The sequence below is a fragment of the Lycorma delicatula genome, chromosome 2, assembly GCF_047948215.1.
Source record: "Lycorma delicatula isolate Av1 chromosome 2, ASM4794821v1, whole genome shotgun sequence".
NCBI lineage: Eukaryota > Metazoa > Arthropoda > Insecta > Hemiptera > Fulgoridae > Lycorma > Lycorma delicatula.
This window is the reverse complement of record NC_134456.1, coordinates 75,134,537-75,140,964: the sequence shown is the minus strand read 5'-3', so window position 1 is coordinate 75,140,964 and position 6,428 is coordinate 75,134,537. Positions and strand designations below refer to the sequence as shown.

The 6,428-nt window shown below is 29.7% G+C and overlaps 1 long non-coding RNA gene across 1 annotated transcript in view; it reads left to right on the top strand.

The window, feature by feature from the left end:
- The first annotated feature begins 392 nt into the window (after window positions 1–392).
- Window positions 393–6,428, top strand: part of LOC142318909 (uncharacterized) — a 122,152-nt gene continuing 116,116 nt past the window's right edge. Inside the window, exons 1-2 of the long non-coding RNA XR_012755076.1 lie at window positions 393–497; window positions 792–888. This is a non-coding gene — a long non-coding RNA (uncharacterized LOC142318909). The remainder of the gene's footprint in view (window positions 498–791; window positions 889–6,428) is intronic.

The following is a 6,428-nucleotide window of genomic DNA, read 5'->3' as shown; positions in this document are numbered from 1 at the left end:
GACTGATGGTTGTATAGAAATTTACAAATAAGCTTGTACGTAATAATGTGAAAATGGTATAAAATATTTTTGTCATTAAAGTTAGAAGATTAGATCTTAAAAGGCTTAAAAAAAGTCTACATCTTATATTAAGATAAATTTTAAAAAAAATTAAAAGGCCTAATAGTTGCAATAAATTATGTAAACCAATCGAATATTTTTATATTTAGAGGCGTAATAATAGAAATTAAGTTAGTGCGTATGCTTGTATTAAAATTCAGATCGTTATTGTTTTGTTAGTAGAGCTGGCGCTGTCGTTGGCGGTGGGGTTAGTGATACGCATGCGCACCGTTGACTGTTCACAGACCTGTTTTAACAGGCACGATACGTTCCGACTGTGCTACGTTGTACTTGTTTGTTGTAACCTGAGTAAAACTGTTCAATCAGAAAACTTTGTAATCACATACTGTTCTTTCTGTACGATTGTAGAAATGAAATTAATTTTGGATTAATTTGTGGTAAGGCATTTGATAATATTAATTAACGTATTTTTTTGTAATCTTTTTTTTCATAGAGTCTGTAATTATAATTGTACTATGAATAATATTGGACGTGATTATAAAATTTTGCAAAATGTAGAGGAATTTAAATATTTAGGAATTACTTTAAATAGGAAATTAAAGTAGAAAAGTCATATAACAAATTTTCTAAAAAAACTTCGTGTAGTTTCTAGTAAATTTTGCTATCTCAGTGGTACATTACCTTAAAAAATAATGTTTTTGTTTTATAAATCAATGTTGAATTATTATTAGGTATGGAGTTGAAGTATGGGGTACAGCAGTAAATTATTTAACTGAAAAAAGTCAAAAGGCCGAAATAGAATGATTAAAATTCTGAGTAAAAAACCGTGTAAGTATAAAGATCTATTTATTGTTTCTAAATATAATAATTTATGTGGTAGAAAGTTATTGAAAGTTGTTGTTCCCATTTTATGTAATATGTTACCAAAAGAGATAAAATATATGACAAATTATAATTTTGTTTAAGAAACAATTATTTCGATTGCTAGTCTCTGAAACAGTAAATAACTATATCATTATATATCATCATATATAATCTTAAATAAACAAACAGTGAATATTTTGTTACGATTGAAAAATATATTCTTTACAACTTTATGACGCCACTAAATATTTTTCATAATTAGTATTTTTATTATAAACTAATTAGTGCACTGTTATTAGTACACAATTTATTTTTCTTTTATAATAAATTTAGTACAACATTTTTTTATGTAATTATTAGCAGACCCGTCAATTCTTCGCTATTGCTAGATTTGAGTATATAGACCCACCGGGTTGGTCTAGTATTGAACGCGTCTTCCAAAATCAGCTGATTTGGAAATCGAGAGTTCAGCGTTCAAGTCCTAGCAAATTAAGTTATCTTTATACGGATTTGAATGCTAGATTGTGGATACCGGTGTTCTTTGGTGGTGGTTGGGTTTCAATTAACCACACATCTCAGAAATGGTCGAACTGAGACTGTACCGGACTACATTTATATTCGTACATATCATCCTCATTCATCCTCTGAAGTAATACCTGAACGGTAATTCCCGGAGGCTAAACAGGTAAAAGAAAAAAGATTTGAGTATATAAATAAATTAAATGAAGACAATTTAAAGTTCTATAAAACATTAAAAAACTGAACATTACGGAACTTCATAAATTTTACCTTACTACTAACTATTTCCCTATCTTCCTTCCTCGTCTCCCTCCCACCCATTATGTCTACCTCCGTGTTTCCGTTTTCCTTTTTTCCCGCGCGTGAATCGACCAAGTAGTTTTCTAGTCTATAGTGGACATATATACAAACATTGCTTTAATATATATATATATATATATATATATATATATATATATATATATATATATATATATATATATATGTATTTATCAAACGATTGTACTTTCACGAAATCTTTTTAACTAATTTGCCTAAATGAGGTTATTTTTCAATTTTGATTTATTTATTTTTTTGCAACATTCCATATTCGAATTTTCATATTATATAAATACACATAGAATCCAGATTTATCTACCTTATTATTTAATGATGAATTGTGCAAAATAATAACTGAATTATAAATGACGGTCAGTTTTGCCCCCCCCCCCTTCCTACAAAGGATTCTGACGTAAGTCCAATTTATGCCTAATCTTATATAAAAGAAAGTTTGTTTGTTTGTTCCGTATGCGTTCCTATACCATTCATCGGTTTACGATGAAACATTGGTAAGTTGTGCGCACGCCCTCGAAGGTTTCTGAATTAGTTTTGAACCGCTACGTGGCGCTGAGGTCGAGATATTTCGAAAAATTGTATTTATGGTCCGATTTGGCTCATATTCAGAATATGTGTTATTTACATGGAAAGAAATACCTGTGAATAAAATGAATCCGCTAGATGACGCTGGAGTTAAGATATTTGGAAAAAATGCATTTATTGTCCGATTTGGATCATATTCAGAATATATATTAGTTACGTGAAAATAAATATTTTTGCGAAAAAAGTTCCCGCTAGGTGGTGCTGGGGTTCAGATATTTGGTAAAATTATATTTATGGACAGATTTAGCTCATATTAAGAATGTATATTAGTTACGCGAAAAGAAACATTTTTGCAAAAATTATACCCGCTAGTGGCGCCGGTGTTGAGATATTTACGAAACAAACAAATATACAAGCAGACTTTCTTCATCTATATATACATATATATACGTATATAAATAAAAGGCAATGTTCGTATGTGTGTCCGCTATAGACTAAAAAACTACTGGACCGATTTACGCGCGGTAAAAGGGGGAAAGGGGAAAAAATAAAAAAAAGGGAAACGGGGAAAGAGAAGGGAAAAGGGGAAATAGGAAGAAAGGCAAAAAGTGAAAGGTTAAATTTTGTGAAGTTCCGAAATGTTCAGTTCTTGATGTTTTATCAAACTTTAATTGTGTTCATTTAATCTCTCTCTCTCTCTCTCTCTCTCTCTCTCTCTCTATATATATATATATATATATAGAAGGAAGTCAGTTTGTATATTTTTTTGTAAATATTTTGATACCGACGCCACCTAGCGGGGTATAGTTTTTACAAAACATTTTCTTTTCGCGTAACTAATATATAGTCTGAATACGAGCGAATTCGATCCATAAATACAATTTTTCGAAATATCTCGACCCCAGCGCCACCTAGAGGGTCAAAACTAATTCAGAAACTTTCGCAAGCGTGTGCAGAACAACTCGCCAAAGTTTCATAGCAATTGGATGAATGGTATAGTAGCGCATACGGGACAAACAAACATTCATTTTTATATATATAAAATTAATGTGTTCTGTATCTGTATTTTTCATTGTTAATGTATTTGTATCATATATTGAATGGGCACTTGCCAATAAGGCTTAGAACCTTGGCGGAAACCCAAATATGTATAATTAGGAATAAAGTTTTTCTGTTCTGTATACATTTCCCTTATAAAATACAGAAGATGGTCTCATTTTATATAACTTGCAATGTAGTAAGTATAAGAATACTTGTAATTGTACGTAGTTAGCAATGTAGTAAAAACAGATATCTTGAGTTTTGATGATTAATCAAAGTCAGTATTTGTGTTTATGAAATTATAAATTATGACAACGTAAATGTTTAATTTGATCATTTATTTTCGCAACTAAACTAATTCATCAAAATATAAAATGATTAAGTTGAGTTGCGAATAGTTAAGGTGTTGAGATGTATTTAAGATAAAAAACATTTTCTGAAAATGTTTAGCAACGCCTTTGCCAATTTTTTCTAGACACCGATGAATTAATTTTTTTTTTTTAATGCTAGAATTGAATTATTTCATAAAAAAGACAAGTTTACTAGCTAAAGAATCTTATGAATAAATTATTAATATTTAATACTGAATGAATGAATTATTAATGTTTAAAATGTTTAAATAATTTCTCTCCAAACTTTCTATAAAAGTTCCATTGTTGGTTAATATTTTCTCATACTTCACCGATTTTTCTAATCGGTTATAGAAAACTCATTATCTAATAAAGAATTTCGAAATTGTTTCAAAAATTTTTTTTCATTCCTTGTACGAAATAAAGGAAATATTATGATCGCAAAAAAATTTCGGTTTTCAAATTTCAACGGAATTATCCATTTTTGACCATCCCTGAATCCATTTTGACTAGTTTCTGGGTGACGTCAGTACGTACGTGCGTACGTATCTTGCATAACTCAAAAACGATTAACCGTGGGATGTTGAAAGATTGGATTTAGAACTGTTGTAACATCTAGTTGTGCTTCTGCCCTTTTGATTGCAATCGACTGATAAGTTCTCATGGAGAGCTTTTTAATAATATATCATAAGTGGTGGTACTTATTTTCGTTGGTTCCAGAGTTAAGAGCAAAATAACATTTTAATTAATGAAATATTTGGAGTTTACAAGAGGAAGGCACATTGGTTCAAATCAGACTTCATCTCCTTTTTTTGAATTTAAATTTATTGATTTATTAATAATTATTAACCTCTGTAAAAAAAAAATTACGATAAATAATAACTCATAATAACAAAAAAATGAAAAAAATATCAGCGGTTATTAATGAAATAAAATTTTATGTACTTTTCATTTTTAAAAAATGTGTGTATGTAATTTAATTGGCGTACAAGGAAGTCATGTAGTTTACAAATCAGATGTTTTAAATAAATTTTCTTTGATGTGGAGTATTTTTAATTTATTTATAAAAACGAAAGTTTGTTTTAAGCTGTTAAAGATGTGAAATGAGGTGCGTTGGTTTAGCTAAACTGAAGCGGGTGTTTTGTAGTAAATTTATAAGAGTAGAAGTTTTTGGCGAACCTCCTAAAATAAAAAAACAAACGGATGATGTTTTCCTTTAGGCATTTCCAAAACTTTCTCTACTCGTATAACCTTTAAAAATTGTTAGTAGCATAATAACATTAGGATATCCTTCATAAGCAAGGACAGTTTGAATAAAAGTTATGTTTATCAAGTTTCATTCCATCTATTGTATAATTAGGTACCATATTCAATTTAAATTATTTTTTAAGTATGTTATAAAATATCTCGTAACCACTGTCCTCACATTGTAAATCTGTGAATCTCATGAGTTGTGGTTCCTTTAAAGGTTATTAAAAACTATAACTTGAACTAAAGAAATATATTTCTGGACGTGAATTTTACCTTGTAATTGTTCTGTCAGATAATTAAAAAAAAAGTGACAAAGTAAATTTACTTTATTTGTAATAATCTTTTCAAATCGTCCAAAAAATGTGAATCTTGAAAGAAGTTTGGAATACTGTATTGGTCTCTTTTTAGGTAATTTTATAAAAAGGTTACTTATTGCAGTGAGTACCATGATTCGAATTCCGAAAAATTACAACATATCTTCGCGTTTCATATCCCCCGACCCCAAAACCACCGTCACCTCAATATATATATATATATATATGTGTGTGTGTGTGTGTGTATTTAACTTTCTTGTGGACACGATAACTGCCATAATTTTGCGCCAATCACTTAAAAATAATTTAATCACTTAAAAATAATTGTTCCTTAAAAATAAGTCGACCCAAAATCTCGGTCGAGTTTGTTAACGGTCATCGGGTCATGCGGGTGGAAATGGTGTGGATTTTTTGAAAAAACAAAATATCGCTATAACTTTCTTATTAAATAAATTATCGAATTAGTTTCAAGTCCTTATTGTACTTCGGATAAAGGCCTAAAATTTATATGAGTAATGTATTTTGATATCGCCAACCACAGGCCCAGAGGTGGAAAAAAGGGGTTTTCGAAGACAAAAAAAAAGAGTATACTTCTCTAAAACATAAAGCATAACATACAGACATAAAATACATATAGACAAAACATAAGACATAAAAGTATACGCACAGTATCGAATCGTTTTAAAGTAGTCGTTAGTCCTCAAAATATTACCTAACACAGTTGTCCTGAAACAATCACCTGAAACAATCTTTGATATGATAAACTCTTACAGCAAGAGATGACCAAAATATTGCTGGATTGTAAGAAGATTGGGCTTGTATGCTAAACATGTGAAACTTTTCACAAGCAGTCATTATCGTATTGAGTAAATTTAAAGTTTTTCTTAACTTTAAAGTGAAAATCTTTTTTATTCCCTACTTAGTACCGATGAAATCTATCTCCGCCTTCCGGCGTGCCGAAAGGGATTTTTCTGTTCTTCGCCTCGGTTCGGTAGTCAATATTAATGATTTTAAATAATGAAAAAATCATTTTTATCTTTTATTAGTAAAGGTGAAGGAAGGTGCATTAATAAAAGGAAGACAATTGTTTTTACTAAATAGTTAATTTTATCTGTATAATGATTATCGACAACACTGCGTATTAAGAGAATAGGCAAACGGAGGATGGTAC